Source organism: Dermacentor silvarum, chromosome 6, assembly GCF_013339745.2.
Source record: "Dermacentor silvarum isolate Dsil-2018 chromosome 6, BIME_Dsil_1.4, whole genome shotgun sequence".
Lineage (NCBI taxonomy): Eukaryota > Metazoa > Arthropoda > Arachnida > Ixodida > Ixodidae > Dermacentor > Dermacentor silvarum.
In genome coordinates this window covers 107,329,019-107,347,698 of record NC_051159.1, presented here as the reverse complement: position 1 = coordinate 107,347,698, position 18,680 = coordinate 107,329,019, and the positions used below count along the sequence as shown (strand labels likewise).

Sequence of the window (18,680 nt, the reverse complement as noted above, 5' to 3'; positions counted from 1 at the left end):
GCGCGCTTACCCACAGTACGCGATTAGCAGCGCGTTCCCGACGAGGAAGCAGCCGTCCCCCCCTTCTGCTCTTTTATAATCTCTCTTCCATCACTCCCGCTTCCGCGTTCGCGGGGGCTCGGCGCACGCTCGCCGTTCCCTCGGGCCATACGAACGGCTCGCGTTCTGTGTTTTTTCGAGGATAAAGGACACGTGTCACGCGGACATTACGACACCCGAGTCTTCGTGTTTTAATCGTAAACAACGTGGCGCGCAGCCTCGATGGCTGCACCGCTCTACGTATACTTGCCAGAACGAGGTAGCGGACGATTCCCCGGCCGGAGAAGCAGCACACTTCGTCGAGGAGCAGATAGCGAGAGCGCTTGTGTACGTCTGCTCGTCAAAGGACGTCAGGTCGTCAAAATCGTCTGGTCGTCAAAGGACGTCAGGCCGTCAAGGACGTCAGGTCGTCCCCCTACGGCACCCCTCATGGCCAAGTGTGACATTTGCGACGTAATGACTGCGCGCAATAAGTGAGTGGGTGTTCGACGTCAGTTATAACGCGCAACCCGCCGCGGTGGCGTAGTGTGTTTGGCGTTGCACTGTTGAGCCCGAGTGCGTGCGGGATCGAATCCCGGCCGCGGCGGCCCCATTTCGATGGGGGCCGAAATGCAAAATAACCCTCGTGTGCGGTGCATTGGGTGCACGTTAAAGACCCCCAGGTGGTCGAAATTAATCCGCAGTCCCCCAAATACGGCGTGCCTCATAATCATATCGTGGTTTTGGCACGTAATAACCCCAGAATTTAATTAAATTTATAACGCGCGGTCGTTATGACCTGTCTAAGCAACGCCACTAACGACTCACTGCCTGAAGCCACAGGAAGGGGTCGGCAATCCCCGTGTTAACCGTCCGGACAACATTCCGCCAAAAAGTTATATGCATATACAACGCATATCTTGAATCTGTGTGAAGCGAAGATTTCGTGAAGCGTAATCAAATGCTAAAAATTTGCCAGGATTTACACATGATTTACAGCACATGCCACATGATTTACACACGGCGCTCATTTCGAAGGTCTAGTGGGCGTTTTCACGGTAGAAGTATACATGGGAATTGCGGCCTAAAGAACTAGCAAAGTATGCAATACAGAAAAAAAAAGTTATTGTGGTCTAATGGTTAGAGCATCGGGATACTATGTTGCGGAACAGAGGTTCGATCCCACCATCGGGCATGTAATTTTGATTTACTAATGCGAGCTATTCAGCAAGACAGCAGCAGTACCCAGCAGCCATGGTAAAGTAAAGTCCCGGGAGGTTTCGCAAAGAAATATTCGCTTTAAAATCATTATTTGCTGACCCACAGGGCACTGCGCACCGAAAAATGCTTACAGAACAGACGCTTTAGCGTAAGACAGGGTCCGCGCTGCATTGGTCAGCTTTATAGGATCCACTCTTTAACGTCCACAACTTAGGCTTGATCAGGGAAGCCTCGACACAAAGGTTGCCGGAACAAATTGTACCAATCACATGCGTAAAATGATATGAAATGAAATAAGAAGACAATATTTCGTAAGGATTCTCTCAGTTTCTTATCATACATCAAGCAGAGCGAGTGATACCAGTGATAAGCGGTAGTCTTCGGGCTGCAGCAACGGTAAATTACTCAGGACAAGCGCCATCGTAGACGCCACACCATGGTGACTGCGGGAGCATGGTTTCGTGTGGATCCAATCACGACGAACAAAAAGACACAGACTCTGCAGCTCCAAATCCATAAACGCTAAGCAGCGCTAAGCAGCTCCGTGCATTGCATATGCACCCTTTCACATGACTTGGCAAACCAGTCATCAAGTGATTTTTTTTTACATAAGCAATGCTGAAGATTTGATCATCAGGCTCATGACTTTAATGCCACTACGCACTGTTCCCACTTTCTGCACACCCCCCTCCCCCCTCCCCCTTCTCTCTTTTTCTCTTGTGCCCCCGCAAGCGCCCATTCACCCTTAACCTTTATTTTCGTTTACGATGATTCGAGCGTGACGTTATACAAGGAGCCGTGACGTTACTCGAATATCCCGATCACTAGCTCATAACTGCACAGCTCAGTACAAGAATCAAATATTAAAAGAATCTGCGCAAAACACGGTCTCGAAGCAAACGTCATAAAGAGTTGCCGCACAGCAAGGAATTCCCATTAGCTTGCGAACTTCTCCGCCTCATATTCACGCTCAACGAATCCCAGGCCGTGCTCTCAGAATGTCTCTGTACAGCGGAGCGAGCAGTGATTTGATGGGTCGCAAGGCTGAAGGCCCTTCCGCTCTCCCCCCCCCCCCTCTCCCCCTCACCCCGAGTCACTCTCCTCTCAAGCATCGAAGGAATGCACGCGCTGTACGAGCCGCGGTGAACGGAGGACGCAGAAGGGACCACAGAAAGGAGCCCTGTCACGGTGATCGCAAGTAATTAAGGGGCCACGCAGCGCCTCAACTGCCTGTCTTCATTCAAACACTGCCGAGGGCACGCCGTGGAGGTCTTTTCCTCAATTAATCGCGGAACAATGCCTCGACAAAGGCCTTTCAAGGATGGCGCCTTCGGTCGCCGCCATACCTGTATGGGTGAGCCGTTTGTGGTGGCGACGTTAAGCGTTGGTGGTGATCGATATACCTGGAGATATGGACGCAGGCTCGCAAGGACGGTCTATAGGTGGCGACCTTTCCTTGGTAACGGAACAACCAAGGAAGGGCTAGAAATAAGTTGAACGAACGAGTGTCTGGGGACGAGGTCATTGGATGCAAAGTTGAAAAGTAAGATAACAGTTGGAAGGTAGACTACGGAATAGACTGGTGGTGCCCAGTTTTATTGCCGAAGTTTGCCCGTCAGAATGTTGTGCACAGAAGCCGACGGCACATGTACTCTACCTGACTTTTGTCATTCCAATGGTACGATGCTGCACCACTTACGAAACGATACGCCGTTTAAACAGTACGCTGGACCTCAGATGTGCATATACACTGGTTACATCTAAGTGTTGATTTTAGTGTACTTTTGCGAACACTTCATTACTGCTGATGAACTTCTGGCCGAGAGGCAGAAGACCTTTACCAAAGTCTTCACGCCATTACAATAGTCTTAGCCTCCCCTCCTTTAAATAAGAAAGAAATAAAGCGTTCATCTCCTAAAAACAGCAAAAAAGGACAGAAAAAAAAGACGGTCATTGTTCTACCGCGGTTGTCATTCCATCCATAGTAAAAAAACAATTACTGCTTGCTGCATATTGCGGCACATAAAGCTCGAAAGTGTGGCAGAAGGTGCGCTGCCGTGTCTTGAAACGTCATGCATGCATTTTCGATAGCTCGATGGACTTGCATAGGCTGTCACTCACGACTTGTTACCTGTGTTCAGGCGACGGAGAGATAAAGAACAAATGAGAAAACAAATTTTGAAAGCCCATTTCCTAAAGAAAGAGCATATTGTTCCGAAGACAGCAAAAAAAAAATTGGAGCAGATCCAACTATTTCGAATATATCTACAGCGAAGCTTTGTGGAGTGCACAGAGAGCCGAAACACAAGTTTGTGTTTATTGAATGTCCCCACAAAGTGATACGGAAGACTTTGTTCAGGCATTGTAGAGGGGCTAATGCACTACCGCCGCCGCTTCCGCAGATGCGCGAAGGCGAGCTTTCTGGTTCTTTTTTCTTTCCCCCGCACGGCCGGGACCGCAGCTGCCGCGGATGCGTGGAGGCGAGCGCCATCTGGTGGTCGTGCAAGGAACCTAGCGGCGCGCGCGGCGCGCGTCCTCCGTTGTGATTGGTTGGTCTATTCGGTTAGAGAACAGCCAGGTCGCAGCAACCACGGTCACGAAACCCGGCGAAGTTCGTAAAGAAAAGATTCGCTTTTAAAGAAAGTTCGCCGAACAGATCAGTCCATTTCCATCACTCCAGTTAAATGCTTCTTTACTGTTTCGCGCGCGTCTTTTATCCTGCATGCCCGTGGTATACCTCTACATTCTTGTTTGTTTCAAGCGCTTCAACCTCGCTCCTTTCAATTTTACTTCCATCTTATCATCTTTTCTTCTTCGTTGCTCCTTTTCAGAATCTCCCCATCTCTCTTTTCTATCAGACTCCCTTCGTCCTCACTCGGCGAGCCGGGCCCCTAATCTTCAGCCGCGTTCCGATTTCCTCGGAGTGACGAATGTCAGGCCTTCGAAGGTTGCAGCGGCGGCGCCGGAAACGAGCACTAAGGGATTATTAAATTTCGGCGCCATTAAGGGGGCGCGGAGAAAGGAGGGAGAAAAGGAGAAGGGATGTTCCCGCGTCTTCGTCCCTTCATCGGAGCCGGGACAAGGCTGCAGAAAAGCGTCCCTTCCTCTCCGCAACAGCTACCCTCCTCGCCCTCTCTCCATCCTCTTGATGCTCCTCCTCGGCTTGCCCTAGTCTCCCCGCGCCCTCCTTGGGGTTAGAATCTTGGTTCCGCAGTTCGGTGCATCATTCACTATGTTCGGTGTGACGGAATATAGAGTGCCGCAGATAGCGGTGGCCCAATGGCTACGGCATTCTGCAACTGAGCACGAGGTCACGGGTTCGATTCCTGATCACGGCGGCCGCATTTTGATGAGAGCGAAATGCAAAAAAAAAAAAAAAAACGCTCGTGTACTTATATTTACGCGCACATTAAGAAAAAATCATTGTGTTCAAAAATTAATCCGGAACGCTTCACTACGGCGGCTGTGGTTGCCACGCTGTTGCTTTGGTACGTTAAACACCACGCATCAATCGCTCACACCTTTTCTAAATTCATTAGCCTTTCCTCCTCGCCATTTTTGAGGGCAAAATCTTGGCTCCACAGTTCGGTGCAATATTCATTATGTTGGGCAAGACCTAATAAGGTGCGGTAGTTAGTGAGGCTGGGCGCTGGAAACATAAAGCAGACAGTTAAACGTATAAGCCTGTCTTTAATTGCGGATTACACGCTGAATACAGTAAAGTGCATACCTGAAGACGCGTAAGAGACGGCGATTGAGTGATTTTGGATTGCAGCTACATCTTAAAACGGAATATTGCGTGGAATATTGGGTGCGTTGTTAATTATTTCATGACGTAAGCCTTTAAGCATCGGCAACCGAAGCCAGTAGCTATCCTACATAAATAAAAACTAAACCTCAACGACATAAAATGAAAACCGACAACAAAGCACAGATAAGGACAACCAAGGCCGAGATGAACAAGAAAAAAAAATGATTGAAGAAATTAAGCATTGCGTAATTAAGTCAAGCATTGCCTGTCCGACTTCTATGCATATTCAGAACGGCCGACAAAATTGAAAAGCGTCACCTTTAATTCATAGCGCAGATTATCAGCAGGCTGTAAAGGCAGTAAACTCAATGTCATTTCAGTTCCCGAAAAAAAAAAACTGTACACTGATCAAGCGCACATTGTACACAAGCGCACCACTAAAATTACTACATGTAAGTCAGGTTAGTATGGTCTCGTTTCAACAGGCATTTGAACATTAAGCGGAGCACAATGACATGTTTTTGCCCTCTACTTCTTTCCCCACAGCAGGGCAGCAAACTAGGTGCAATCTTTGTCAACCTCCTTGCATTTACTTGTCCCTTTTGGTGCACTCTAAGATTCAAAGGTGATAGCTTGTAGGTGGTGTTATACGGTGTTGCGCTTTTAAGAATGAGTTAATAAGGTTGCGTGTGTTAACAAATGAAGTTAAGAAAACTTGAAATAGACATAAGATTGCACATGCGGTGAAAGAAGTGCCAATCTTAGGTTGAAGGAAACATCAGTGTTTACAAGTGCTCGTTCTTAAAGATGCCCGTTACGGTAAGGAGTCCGCTTACGTGGTTGCTGAGAGCCAGCGAAGGCTAATATGAGCGCTAACATTTCCCGATGACCGATGCCGAACTTTTCTAGGGAAGCAATATTCTTCACAATGCCGGCTCCGTATTTTTACATTAGGACAAGAGAGGGTTTCAGCATGCCAGGTGCATCACTCACGCTGTTCCACAACCTAGGAGCGTACGCTTCATTCTCACACGACCAGACGCTAGCGAAAACTGCGCCTCATGTGAGTTCTTCTAGCGCTAATACCACAAAATGAGCAAGAACATCACTAAATTAAAAGCAGACTGCGCGTCGTCGCTTGTTCCTAAAAAAAAAAAAATACAGAGAAGGAGTTGTCAGACTGATCGTTCAATTGACAGACAGACTGATTGATTGATTCATTAATTGATTGCGCCAATAGGGTAAGCAGCACGGTGTGGACGCACGTACGATTTTGTCGGCGTCTGGTCCGTACAATATCGATTGAGATTCCGGTTTTTAGTTCGTTGCCTGGTGACGTGTCTAGGCTTTCTCTGGTATTCGTAACAGTTAGTTGGTGCGCTGCCTTTGGTTAATTGTCATCGAACGCTTGTGGCGTCATTCATTCCCTCTGATGTGACCACGAGTAGCCGGTGCCTTGATTTGGTGCGAACATTTCATTTATAATTGTGTCAGTAAAATAAAGATCCTAACTTCAATGTCGAAACTGAAGAGTAAACAGCAGTATCATCATCAGCCTATATTTATGCCCACTGCAGGACGAAGGCCTCTCCCTGCGTTCTCCAATTAAACCTGTCTTGCGCTAACCGATTGCAACTTGCGCCTGCAAATTTCCTAACTTCATCACCCCACCTAGTTTTCTGCCGTCCTCGACTGCGCTTCCCTTCTCTTGGTATCCCTTCTGTAACTCTAATGGTCCACCGGTTATCCATCCTACGCATTACATGGTTTGCCCAGCTCCATTTTTTCCTCTTAATGTCCGCTAGAATATCGGCTATCCCCATTTGCTCTCTGATCCACACCGCTCTCTTCCAGTCTCTTAACGTTAGGCCTAACATATTTCGTTCCATCGCTCTTCGTGTAGTCCTTAACTTGTTCTCGAGATTATTTGTTAACCTCCAAGATTCTGCCCAATATTTTATCACCGGTAGAATGCAATGATTTTACACTTTTCTTTTCAGCGACAGTGGTAAGCTCCCAGTCAGGATTATCTAATGCCTGCCGTATGCACTCCAACCCTATACTATTGCCTAAAAAAGGAATCAGAAGAAGAAAGGTTAAGCTTGGTTGTAGTAATAAATTATGATTATGCAATAGCGGAAATGTCACTCTTAATTGCTTGGCAAGAGTCTTTGGTAAGGCAAACAGTATGCACAGACGAAGTACAGGTGGCGACGCCACTCGGAAGTTCCTGTACTAGCTCTTCTCGACGTCACAAATTCTGGAAGTGACTGCTTGGGTCGGGATAGATGCGTATTAGTAAAGAAACATCGCATTGGATTGTAATGAAACCAGATGCTTATAGTAGCATGTTTGAAGAATATTTTATCTCTAAAACTGCCAAAATAAAAAAGAAAAAGTACTTTCAAGATTCGTGACGCCACATGGATGTACCGGTCATGCGGTTTTGGCGCGAACGTTCTGAAAGAATACAGTAGCAGTACACATCAATCTACTGTGCATATCTAGTGTCCTTTGAAATAAAATGCGTACAGATCGCCAATATAAAGTGCTAAACTGCTGGAAATTTGTTTCGACGCGATCGTAGAGCACGTAAGCCCTCGGTATACCGAAACGCTCCACATACAACTGAAATTTCAATAACAAAGTTCTGTCCAAGTAGTGCGCATCACAAGGCTTGTTAGGGGGGGGGGGGGGGGAGGGGGCGGCTCGCCAAGGTTCATGCCTCGTTACGCCACGTTGCACTCAACTATACTAAAACTCTACGTGCGCCGAGGCGGACGTACGACCCACCCTGTTAGATCTGCTGTCCAAGGGCGCGACTAACGCGTCCCCCCCTCCCTCGTTCTTTTTTTTTTCCTGCACCGAACTGCGAAAGAGAAGACAGCAGCTTTGTGTCACCGCTGCGAGAGGAGACAGAATCGATGCCGAGCTGCGGGAGTCCCGTTAACGACGCAGTCCTCGGACGGCACGACCGTGTGCGGCGGTGGCCGAGGCGATGGACGTTCAGCGCGCCGGCTGCGGAACGAAGATGCCCGATCGGACAGTTTCGTCACTTCTCTTCTTTCCCGTTTACTGCACGTTTATTACGCCTTTGTTTCTTATTCTTGCGTCTCCCATCCGTCCCCGTCTTTATCCTCGCTATCGTGGCATCGATAACGCGGGTCCTGTTGAAAGGTTTCGAGAAGAAACTCTTGATGGAGGTGGAGTAACGAAGAGAAAGTTTTGCGCTGAACGACCGCTTGCCTTGCTCTCTGTTTTTCTGTTTCTTTCTTTTTTTTTACTTTTCAGCCCTTTGGTTTCTACCAGTCGTTAAAGATTCTGAAGTTCCGCACGTCTGCTGCAACAGCGCCCCACTGCGGTGGTACTCGGCAGTCGATGGTTCGGCGGCTCGAGTGTCTGCCCGTGAGTGTTTTTGATGCGCCCTGTAATTGAACCCTGGAGTTCCGAAGCAGCCGCAGCCGAAACTTTAGAAAGTGCTGCTCTCCTGCTATTTTTCTCAGAAGGAGAACTGTTGGGGAAGTTCTGCCGGGGCACCGAAGTACACCAGTATCGTTTATACCGGCTCAAAAGGGTCCGTTGTCTCAAAAAGCTGAGGCAACTGTGCACCGACCATAGTACAATGTTTACAGCGTCTAACTGACGATCGAACTGAAAGATGAACATTCCGAACTAAAATTATACACATTAAAAAATTTTAAAAAATCTTTAAGGGACCTTTGTATCAGTTCTGGCCTTCAGTCTTGTAACTCGTAACTTCCCGACTCGTGCTTCTACCCATTTACAGCTGTTATCGGTTGCGGCTGCTTCGTTCAACTATAGGACTAGACTATTTCAGAACCCAGGTAGGTGACTGCAGAACCTTTCGACGCATCATGTAGGAGTGCTTTCAAGATTTCCCGCAATGATTGCAGGATCGCAGCCTAATGAGCATAAGGCTCAAATGTTCTCCAATGATGACGCAAGTTACGGTAGGTGTTCTCCCCGAAAGTTAGTTCAAGACTCTGGTGAATAACACTTATACGTTGAAAAAATCACCAGATAGACCCCCAAAATTCCGTTCCATATTACGTTAATGCTTACACGTTCCCTCGAAACTCTAATTCACAGATTAGGCCTAAGCACAGCGTGCACAAAGTGTTTTTTACAGAGAGTAGGACGAGCCGTAAGTGGGGCGTGCTCTTGCTCGGATTTAGATGAAGATATTGAACATATCTAGCTGTACTGCTGTATTTATGCTCAGCATCAAAAAAATAATAATAATAAACGAGATAAGTTGTTTGCTTTGGACAAACGGCTACTCTCAGTGGGAAAATATTGGCGCCATACCCAACAACTGAACTGCAAAAGTGCGCAGTTAGTACCTTAAAAGAATTTTCAGAAGTGACAAGAATAGCAGATAATTACTAGAGCGTTGTAATTATGTTCTGTGGTTATGCACTAGCGTTTAATGTTTTAGCGAAGCGTCCTTGATCTAGACTTCATTACAATCTATGTTGTAACATTGCATATATTGTATTGTAGACTGCTATAATCCAACATGACAATACTTGCTGTATTGTCATTTTCACTTACTCTGCAAATTTTGGGTTGTGACGTGCCAAGCGCCAACTTGAACTTGATGTATAAGCACTGCATTAGCGCTTTCAGACCTATATTTACCTTTTATGTTGATATTAGATTTATTTTTTGTGCCTGTTTTAACCGGCCTATCTTTGTTACGTATACTGTCTCTGTCTATGCCAGTAAACACTATACATCATCATCATCATCATCATCTGTCTTTCTAGCTCGGTTCTTTGTTCTGGACGGGAAGTTTTTTATTATTACTGATTGCCTAAAAGACAAGAAGTAAGGGACATCACGCATGATTTCAAACTATCCTGCACACATATTTAATTTTTTTAAATAATAACAACAACCGCAAAAAATATCATGGGCATTACCCTAAATGTTCAGTGAGAGGTAAGAATATAAGGTTGTGTAATTGATACCACTTCTTATATTTTAAAATAAACTCAGGAAACATTCTTTAGAACGAAAAGAGGAAGCAATACATCAATTTATGAGTGTCTCATTACATTATCGGCAGAAAACTAATGGGCGCATTGTGATCAAGGAACGCTTCACCGAGGCTCCATAGTCTCTATAAGAGCATTACAGCACTGGGACGGGACACAGCTAGCATTATAGGGCAACGCAACGCAGCAAACATTAGACCCGTAATGCGAAAGCACACTCCTATCGTAATCGATTACTCTCCCGAGATAACGATAAAGAAAAGAGTGCGCGAAAACAGGGGGAGCAGCTGAAAGCGAAGGGCAAAAGAAAGAACATACATGTCGAGGCTAAGAAACACACACAAAGAAAAAGAAAGTCACGCAGTGAAAAGAAGGAGTGTCCGAGAGCAAACACTGTCGCTAGCCGACTGCTTTCATGCAGTCATGGCGCAATATAGCCTGAACCCAGATTGATCACGACACCGCACCCCTAACGCGGCTTCAGAAACTGCGAACGCGTTTATGCTTCGCCATCCGTAAGTGCCAAGCCGGTCGGTGTGTACTCTGCTTTCGCTGGCGTGGGCCTCATTACGCTTCGCTCTCTTTCTGTTTCTCGCTTATTGCTATTAAATCCTGAATTTTCTCATTTCTCTAGTTTAGTCAGTGTTATCATGGCGCACAAGCCATCAATAAGGGCGCAGGTCGCCATAAGCCCGCCATCTTGTTTTTTTTTATCCGTTCTCCCGTATGTGTTTTATTCGCCGAGAAAAACCTTGTGCACGACCATTATTCAGTAGCGGAAAGAAGTGTTGCTTGGATCGGGCGGCTAGGTGGGCCCATTAATGCAAATGCCCGTCGTTGAAACAATGCTGGCCATTTGTTACGAAACGCTTGTTCTAAGTTCAAAGTGGCCCGGCGAACAGCTGGCAAGGGGGACGTTTACCGTCACTGCTTTGGAGGTCGATAAAAAAGTCGCGAAGTAAACTCCAAGGCAACCGAAACCATTCTGCAACGTGCGCGATGCTTCGCCGAACAACAATATATGCTGAATTCGGAGATACACACATCCGTTAAACACACCAGGCACTGTAGTCGTGCAGACACGTGCTAGACAGGACGGTAACGGGAGCATTCCAACTATAGTTCTGACGTCTTTGTTCGTTGAGACGATTCCTCGAACGCTATGAAATAACGAACAATGCGCATTACATATACCAACGCAAATAAGGCTTTAGATTTGCCATACACCGCCGTACAAATTCATACAAAGGAAACACTACGGCGTAGACATTGACATATAAGTTGGAAACTAAGCAACTGTGGGCTCAGCAAGGCGCTGAATGGGAGGAGGATCTCAGTCCGTGTAAATGTCACTGTCGAGCTCCAAAAGTTTCTGTTCGACTCAGCCGGCATTCTAGGTATAACGTGGAGGAATGGCGCATTCCCGCGTTGTACCGTAAATTCGATGCGCAACTGTACACTGTAAACTCCAGTAATGGAGGTACATGGTAAGGAGCCGTATTGCGCGTACCAGAGAAGTAGTTCATTGTTGTGGTGATCGACGATGCGTGGGCCAGGGCGCGCGTCGTGTCCAGGGGGCCGATCTCGTTCCCGTGGAGTGGCCAGCGCGGCGCCTTGGGGTTTCGCTCAGCGGCCTAGGTCAGGGCGCCGGGCTCGGGCGGTCTCACGTTGGCCCGTGCGGCGGTACCGCAGCCGGCGGTGTGGCTCCTCCTTCTCCTGCGGAAGACGCAAAAACAGGAATCAATCAATCAATCAATCAATCAATCAATCACTCAACCAACCAATCAACTATTGTTAGCTGTTACATATACAGTAAAACTTTGGAGACGCTTAAGGCTTCGCCTTTAGGAGTAGAACGAGATAGCATTCAAATGTTCCTGACTGCTTCTCAGTCTTCCCGGCAACTGCAGCTTATGCAAACATGATCTTTAGCGGGAAATGCTTGCGGCGAGCACTATGCATGAAAGCGAGCTTCCTGGTTCTTTTTTTCTTTTCCCCGCACGGCTGGTGCCACCTCTGCCGCAGATGCGCGGAGGCGAGCGCCATCTGGGGGAGCTGCAAGAAACCGAGTGGCGCGCTATGCTCTGTGATTGGCAGAAAATGTGTGAGCACGGTCAACGCCGGATTTTCTGCGTAACGGGGCCCTTAAAGCTATCGCTTGAAAGGTTCCATAATGGCAGTACCCCGGAACACTTCATTGAGTTGTGGCCGGGGTTCGTGGGCTACAAAGGTGATTATATATATATATATATATATATATATATATAATTATAAGAAGCCAACAAACAGTGACACCAAGGACAACTTACTTCTACTTACTAATTAAATTAAAGAAATGATAAATTAATTCCCCTAAGTAAGTTCCCCTATGTTGTCCTTGGCGTCCCTGTTGACTTCATATGATATGATCAATAAAAAATCGGGCGCTTCGGTTCCCTTTCTTGTCGTATATATATATATATATATATATATATATATATATATATATATATATTGAGTGATCACGAAAGTTACACAAACTCATAAGTCTATTGAAGTTCGAATGCATAACTCGGCTATCTCTATGGTTACATCTGTACTGCGTCAGCAGGTTCCGTCCTAGTAATCTATCCGCAACTTTCTGTACGTCACCGCTCCATGTGACGTATACATCCGCCAACGATTGCGTTTACCTTACCTCTGCGTCCATGTTGTTACCCTAATACACCAACGGCTGCAAAGTCTGTATGTTCCGCGCATTACATGACCTGACCAAATCTACTTAGTAATCTGAAATTACCTAGAGCATCCGCTCCTCGAGTTTTCTCTCTTATCTATGCAGCAGTGTTACTGCTGCTTCTTGGCGTTGCGTTAATCATTCACCGGTCTATCGCTCATTGTCCATGAATGAATGAATGAATGAATGAACACTTTATTTAGTGAGCTTTTTTAGCGCATGCGCCGGATGGAAGACCAAGCATTCAACAGGTGGTAAGAAAGGGAAAGAGATTCTGCGATTAGATTACATTAAAACTCATTTATAACGCAGTACATAAGCGAACGAGAATTTCCTGAAACAGGCAAATACGTTAGAAAAGTCTTCGGCGTAAAGGTGCTCACAGTGCGCATAAGATACAGAAAGCTGGTTGCGCCATTATTTCTTCCACAAGTAATTTTTAAACGTTTGCAGTGGCATAGGGAGTCAGCAACCGCTGTTCTTCCCTGTTGCCTGTCCAGGTTCGCTTCCGTATAAGGATACACATGCAAATGTGCGTAAGGCGTACAGAGACGCACTCCTCGCATTCTGCACGCATTCTGAAATGTGGCGGAGCGGTGAACATACTGGCTTTTGAAAACCACAGCAGAATAGAATTGCGTGGGTACCGTAATATATTAAAATTCACTGCTTTGTGGTAGGGGTATGTAACGTCGTCAGCTGCGCTCACCGTGCACGCTGGACGTTGGAACTGAACGTTATGCGGTACCTATTACAATTATACAACATCTTGCCTAATACCGAGCGGAACATGCGATAGAAGTTTTCAGTTGTCTCAGTCGTTATTCCTCGACATGAACACGAATATCTGTGACATTATTGGGCATTTTCCTGATAGCAAGATTTAAAAACAGCTCATGTAAGTATAAGCTGTCTTGCGAAAAAGACAAAAAAAAAAAAAAAAGAATTGAGCACGCCTTTGTTCACGGCGAGCGCTCCCAGGATGTTCAATATGGTTTATTTCGTGTCGCAGATGTGTTTGTGGAACAATCGCATCTTCAGGAAACATGGAAAATATTTCACCCTTAAATATAGGTTTCTCAATTAACCGTAAAATGTGACACGGGCTCCGACGCTAAGAAGTGATGAGCGATGCCACTTTAATCGTTTACAGCAACATCCACCGGTTAGGAGGAAGCTTTAGGTCGGGCCCAACTCCGACGCGGCCTATTCAAATACATGTAAAACGCAGAAACGTTTTTATGAGATAACCCTTGGAGCGATTTTATTGACATTTGTTGTATTTGAGAGAGAGAAAGTATAATTCTAGTGACTGTTGGGAGCGGAATTTCGATTTAGGGTCTGCATTTTAAAAAAAAAGATGTTTTAAAAATTCTAAAGCTCGAACAAAATAGAAGCACGAAGCAAATTATTAGCTTTGCATCAAGAATAGCTATCGCGGTTCTGTAAACGGCACCCATTAGATCATTCAAAGCAGCCAAATTCGATATGTCAATCTCTATCTTACGTGAATTAGTTACGTTGTTTACAAGGGTTCTGCAAAAGCTGTATTTCCATATTACTATTTTTTTTTGAAATTCATGTCTGATATATAAATTTTGTCCGCTTTAGATGTACTATTAGATGCAATGCACAGAATTGTGATATAATTTTTCATTGCTGAGTTACAGAGTTCTAAACTTAATAGTTCCGTTTTCTGAATATTTGCGATTTTTGCTAAACATTAATAAAAAAATTGACGACCTAAATGAAAAATTCGAAACCCACAGTCACCAGATTTTAAGTTTTTCTTTTAAATACAACAAACCCCGTCAAATTTGGTGCAGCGGTTGCTGAAAAAAACGAATTCTCCTTTTACATGTATTTAGATAGGAGCACCCGAGCTGAAGCTTCCTCTTAATGTGGATGATAGGTACATGTGGTTTTGTACAATATATGTATTGTACACAATATCATCTATTGAGTATTTCTTATTGCGTAAGCAAAATTGAATTTAAATGATTTCTTTCCGCGAAAACTCGCGAACAGTTTCATGTACTGTACATAAATACATTAGCCTTTCTCAATAAAAAATCTAGTTCAAAAATTCTAATCAGAACCAGTATCAAGCGCGTGCTTGGCCTTCCGCAGTCCACAAGCACCGAGAAGCTGCTGGAGCTAGGACTCCACAACACTATCGATGAGCTAATAGAAGCTCACACATTGGCTCAAATAACGAGACTGTCATCCTGTAAGCCAGGGTTCAATATTTTTGAAGAAGCGGGTATCCAACCCAGACATGAACCGGGGACCAAAATTAGCCTGACCCAGCAAGCCAGAACTCGCATCATGGTTGACCCCGTCCCACGAAACATCCACCCAGTGCATAACGAAGGTAGAAGATTCGCGAGAGCAAAGTCGATCCTTAAAAAGATCAATCAGCACAAACTAGGGGCCCTCTTTGTCGATGCTGCCAGATATGACAGTGGGGATAAGTTCGCTGTCTCGGTTGCAGACGCGGAGGGCAACCTGCTTAATGCAGCTTCTGTCTATACTAAGTTTGCACATGTGGCGGAGGAAGCGGCGATCGGTCTGGCTTTTCACAGCGCGAAAGTTCCCCCTATCATCTTCTCGGACTCACGCACAGCAGTTAGATCCTTCTCGGCCGCACTAGTGTCTGAACAGGCGAACAATATTGTGAACAAAGCACTTCAAAGAACTCGGGAGAGCACCGAAGGAGGATACCACATCTCGTGGTTCCCAGCCCATATAGATGCCTCAGTTAACCCGCTCGGATGTAATCCTAACGAGCAGGTCCACCGCATAGCGCGAGATTTCACGTACCGCGCTGTCGGGGGTAGCCAGGCTCGGAACGAGGTCAACATCCACAAAGATCGATTATGTACCTTCCACGAAATTGTTTCCCATTATCTTCTCGGCAGGAGGACATTTCTACCCCCCCTCCCCCCACCCCAAATAGAACAAACCTCAGGCTAGCACACTCAGACTTCTGCAAACCCATTCGTATCCCACTCGCCGGTCCCTTAACAGGATAGACCCTGACCATTCACAGTCGTGCTCCAAATGTGGTCATGACTCATGGTCTTTTGATCACATGCTCTGGTTGTGCCCAGCCCTTAACGCCTCTCCACCCATCACGACAGAGCAATGGAAAGAATCCCTCAAGAGCAGCAATCTTCACATTCAACTCCTGGCTGTCCAGAGGGCCCACGACATTGCGACGGGACTTGGTCTACTGGTCCGATCGTGGGCGGAGCCACCGACTTAATCTGGGGGAGCCTTCGGCTCACCTAGATCTCAGTTCCTCAGGACTCAAATAAAGTTCTTGTCAGTTCAAAAATTTTATTGCGATAGCAATTATATGGACCCTTCAACCGGATTTCTGCTGTCGCCGTCGCCGTGAGGTTCCCTATAGATAAAATGTTCGCCGCGCGCCGTATGCCGGAGCGGAAGCGTGCGGGGACGCGCGCTATCACGGAGAGCGAACGCACTCAATCACCCACGCGCAAGCAAGGAAGCGGGAAGCCAGCGCCGGAGGGAGCGCGGGGGGGGGGGGGGGGGGAGAGGGGGGCACACTTCTACTCTGCCAACAACCGCGCTCGTCGCTCGCCGGCACCGTCTCTTATCTCCACACGGCTCTGACCTTTATGCGCCGTGCATTCGCCGTTCAGTTTCCGTTGAAGCGATAGACCACACGTACCTTCACCCGCTGCGGCGTATGGGCTCGCTGCCAGCGTTTTGACAGTCGTTGTCTGGAGTCATTCAGTGTGATCTATTCATGTTTGTTTGTGCGCGCTCACACCACGCTTGTTCATTCAGTTACTAATAGTCTGGCCACATTTTCCAACGCACGCTACACATGCAATGCTGCCCGGATCGGCAATGCAAGCACTACAGGTGTGTCCCTTCGCACGCGCTGCCCACGGGAAGCGCTTCTCATCAAGACCACCGTTTCACACGCGCCTTCTCGTGGTCATCGAGTCTCTCTTCATGTCGGTCTTTACGCCGCAGCACACCTGCTTACTTAATCAGCTCATGTTTACTACAATTCATATTGCTACCAAAGCCGCTCACCTTAGTTCGTATGACATTGCTGTGTTGCGATAGCATTCATTGCTTCGCCCTTATGGCGAAACTGTGACATTTTTTTTTTACAAAATTTTCGTTCTTACGTGTGTTCTATCTGAATGTAGAATTTCTACTGAAGGGTTTTAGAACGGTATAGAACACCCATAAAAGAGCATAAGTGATACTGGAGGTGCATGTATTTATTCGTTCTAAAAGAACCAGGAAACTGACACCGACGAATAACAGGTTCGAAGAGCAGAGAACACAGCAAGCGGGATCAGTGAACGAGCCTGACGACGCAAGAAAGCAAGTTAGTTGGTTGAAAAAAAAAAAAAAGAAAACATTTTTTCTTTACAGCCTTCCACGATTGCGCAAGCACATTTTGTGCACGCACGGTCAGTCCGTGCCTCTCGCAATGTCGTTACACTGTTACGCTTACGTGTTGCGCACTCCCAACTAATAATGGATGATTTATCACTGCGCCCGGCAAAAAAAATGAAAGTGGCAGTTTCGCCCGCAGGGCGAACTGCCACTTTCTGCGTTAGCGAGGCTTAGCATTGCGCACGGACTCTCGCTTAGGGCCTGTACTGGGGGATTCGGCCGCAGCGATGTTTGCTACGCAGTCCAGGAATTTCTTACGGAGTCCAACCTAATGCCCTGTTAAATTTTTCATTTTCCCCCTTTTCGCGCGCTTTTCAAATATTGACTGCTGGTTCTTCCAACTATTATTGCTTTCCTCTTGAGCCCTAATTTAGCCTTTCAGCAGCACTTACTCTATATCAGTCCTAAATGTTTATTTGAGGTTATATCTTGGAATGATACACCCATTTATTGGCGAATCCCCCATAGTGGATATGAGCCAAGAGTTCGATGGGCAACAACAACTACTCCTCGAATGGTGTTATAACTGTACACGAATGCGATATGTTGGAGCGACTGAGCACGTAAGGCAACTCCTGCTGGGCAGAAGAAACAGCATCCTGCAGCAGCTAAGAAACCATTTCTTGCACGTGGGAAATTTTTGAGGATGTTTAAGGATGTTGAGGATTAGATTGAGACTGGGACGGACGATTGCCTCAGCAGTAGGAACAGAACAGAATTTCAGTATACCTCAAATGAACGGTCACTTGAAGGGCGTCTATGACCTAACAGAGCTTCAACCGAACTGGCACCACCTCTTGATAAGTTGCCTGTCGTTGCCATACAAAACTTGCCACACCATGTACATACAAAACTCTGTGGTACATGGTGTGGACATCGGGATTTGTTGGGTATTTCTAGGCCGTCAATATGTGATGTGTCGGCTAGTGCTTGCATGTTTCTTGCATATAGTGTTATACAAGATGCAATAAATACCATGTAAGAAAATCAGAAACGCGTCCATGGCCGAATGCTTAGAGCATCGGGTTTCTGTGCTAGAGGTCCGTTGTTCTGATCCAGCTGTTGGGCAATCAATTATCTGTGATCACAACACACACACACACACACACACGTATATATATATATATATATATATATATATATATATATATATATATATATATATATATATACAGGGTGTCCCACGTAACTTTAGCCAAACTTTAAAAATATGCAAATGCCACCTAGCTCAACAGAACCACGGTAATGCTGTTTGCGGTCGCTTAGAGATACTCAGAATATGTTTTGGATTCCTCCTAATTCGATAACTAGGCTTAATTAATTAATCAACTACTGAAATATTAAAGTTATATGAAAAGTGTCAATGAGAAAACAGTAGAGCAACATGAAAAACTCCCAATACAGCTTTCTGTTGCTCAATACGGGCTACATAAAAGTGTTTTTCCGAGCGTGAAAGAAGCCCGCAAATGCACGCAAAGTGCCTCGAGCGGCCAGTCGCGCGGCA

General features: G+C 46.2%; 1 protein-coding gene across 1 annotated transcript in view; it reads right to left on the bottom strand.

Moving 5' to 3' along the window:
- The window catches only part of LOC119456813 (glutamate-gated chloride channel), a 357,609-nt gene that overhangs the window by 165,461 nt on the left and 173,468 nt on the right, over positions 1-18,680 (bottom strand). The window contains exon 4 of the mRNA XM_037718631.2: positions 11,522-11,727. The gene's annotated coding sequence lies outside the window, so the exon portion shown is untranslated. The remainder of the gene's footprint in view (positions 1-11,521; positions 11,728-18,680) is intronic.